We start from the raw sequence: 2,479 nt of genomic DNA, 5'->3' as shown, positions 1-2,479 counted from the left end.
TTCTATAATAGAAAGTCAGAAAAAGGAAGAGAAGGAGAGGGAGAAAGAGACAGGGAGGGAGAGAGAGATTTTTGTGGCATGCCAACTTGGGTCTTCCACATTTTCTCCTAAAAGACATCTATATATGGTGGTATAGCCTGATGGAATTGTGTTTGTTGGGCAAACTCAACTTTACCAAGCAAGGATTAACCTGGAGGTCTCAAGGGCTTTAGGCTGTAGGGCCCAAGGGAGGGTCCCTGCTCTGCTGGCCAGTTCCCTGGAAGAGGGAGAAGCAGTGGCCTGAATCCCCAAGTACTTCGTCTAGTGCCTGACTGAGCAGGATGGACACCATGACAAAGGAGGCCAGGAGGAAAGTGGCCTTCTCCACCACCTCAGGATCAGAACAGGCCAGATTTAGTAGAGGATCCAGGTCACTGAAGAAGTGGCCAATCTCACAGGCTGTACAGGATGGCAGCTGGAAAGTCATGAGGACAGTGACCACAGGGGTTAGGAATCCATCCAGCCAAGGCCCACTTGCAAACATAATGCACGTGTGGAGGTTCATGAGGGATGGGTACTGGAGAGAGCTGCAGATGGCAAGGTAGTGGTCAGAAGGCACGGCCTGGCAGCACAAAGCACTCAACTACGGCTAATGAACTGAAGGAGAACTGGGCCACACAACCTGCAAAAGAAGCTGCCTCAGGATCTGAGAGAGGGTCTGCAGCATCTTAGGGGCAACGGAAGTAGTGGACCAGATGTCAAGGAAGGAAAAATTGGACGAAAAGAAGTACATGGGGGTGTGGAGGCTGAGCTTAAAGGAAATGGCTGTGAGGATGAAAACATCCCCCAGCACGGTCACTACATAGATGCCCAGAAATATCCCCAAATGAAAAGACTGTAGCCCATGGAGATTCCCAGATCCCAGGAAGAGAAATTCTTTGATCATGGCTGGATTACCTGTGTCTGTGAGATTCAAACGTTAGACCCGAAAAAAGGAGAGAAATATCACCAATTGGAAAAAGAACTGTGCTCCTAGAGGGAAGCAACTGCACCAGAAATGCCATAGACTATAAAACTCAAAGGTTTTGTCTTTTCTCCTCCGGAACAAATTTTCTGTTTTGTTCTACCAGGTATATTTATCTAATACTTGTAGCAGAATCAGAAACTATGCCCTGGGGAATGAACACAGAGGGCGTCTCCTCTGCTCTTTTCCACTCTTTTCCTTGACATAACATGTGACAAGTCTACCTCTGGGAGTCTCACAGTGGGAGGCAAACACCTCTTAATAGGGATGTCGTGCAGAAGCTTCTCTGAACTTCTGAAACTCAGCTTCTGAGACTCAATAAAAGTGTGAGTCCAAGATCCTAAAATAACACCAGGAATTAAGACCACCCTATCGCCCATTGAACCCCTAAATCAAGGTGGGTTCCACCAGAAATGTAATTGGAGGGAGGAGGGGAATTCAGAGATATTGATCTTAATGTACCTGTAAGAAAAATAAGACTCTCTGCCAGGCTCTGGGGACACGTCGCTGATTGCTTCCATGGCATCAAATTCCTATGGAAATCGGGGGAAATGTATGTAAAATTATTCACTTGAAATGTTAGAGAAAAATAATGTTCCATCCTTCATAAATGAAAATGACATTCCTGACTCACAAGCAGTAGGATGTGCATTTAGAGTTATTTTTTTTTCCAGCAGTGGGGATGGGTTTGCAGTGAGTCATGGCTGCACTCTCTCACTTTCCCACAACCCCACCTTCCCCCGCCAGGGCTCAGAGGCTCATATTTGTGAAATGGCTGTCTGGTCTTAGCGCCTGGGCTGCGATAGAATTGAAAATCAGGCTGTGTTGTGACCTAAATTAGGGGTAAGTGTGGGGCAAGAGTTAGGGGCTCGGTTTAGTTGGCATTCTAAGCTGAAGCCTCTGTCTGGCCAGGGAATAAAGCAAAGCCATCTTTACTACTTTGCTTTGGTAATGACGTGTCCCTAAAAGGTTACAGTTAAGTCATATTTTTGTAAATTAAAACCTATTTTAAATCCACTCAGGGAACTGGCTATGCAAAGGAATCTTATTAAGAATACTTTTGTATTTCTCCATAATTTGCCCTTTGTACTAATCTGTATTGTTAATACAATGGGCTTGTGTAAAGGAAGGTCTACCTAAAATGGGGTATTCAGGATATTTAAAGTGCCTAAGGTGGTGCTGAATATAATTACAGCATATAAGGAAAATCAATCAGCAACTAGAGTTGTCTCTGGGGGCAGAGGACAGCTGCTTCCTAATTGGGGGATTAAACTGCAGTGTCCTATTACCATTTTACCCTGTCTTCAGAGACTGCCAGCCAGCATTCAGAACTGACATTAACATCATTAGATTTTTATCGTTCAATCCCAAGTCTCATTAATTAATAATGAAATAAACTTGATTTCCCCTTTTAGCTTACGGGTGTGCTCCTTAGTGCTTCCAAATTCAAAGGCACACCAGCCTCCCTAAATCCTC

The 2,479-nt window shown here is 44.8% G+C and overlaps 1 pseudogene; it reads right to left on the bottom strand.

Annotated features, from left to right (window-relative positions):
• Positions 1–208: 208 nt before the first annotated feature.
• On the bottom strand, positions 209–925 carry LOC121025558 (olfactory receptor 6N2-like; annotated as a pseudogene).
• Between the last annotated feature and the right edge of the window lie 1,554 nt (positions 926–2,479).

This window comes from Herpailurus yagouaroundi, unplaced genomic scaffold (assembly GCF_014898765.1).
Source record: "Herpailurus yagouaroundi ecotype Mexico unplaced genomic scaffold, PumYag 67681, whole genome shotgun sequence".
NCBI lineage: Eukaryota > Metazoa > Chordata > Mammalia > Carnivora > Felidae > Herpailurus > Herpailurus yagouaroundi.
Note: the sequence above shows the minus strand (reverse complement) of the source record. Positions and strands in the feature narration are given on the sequence as shown.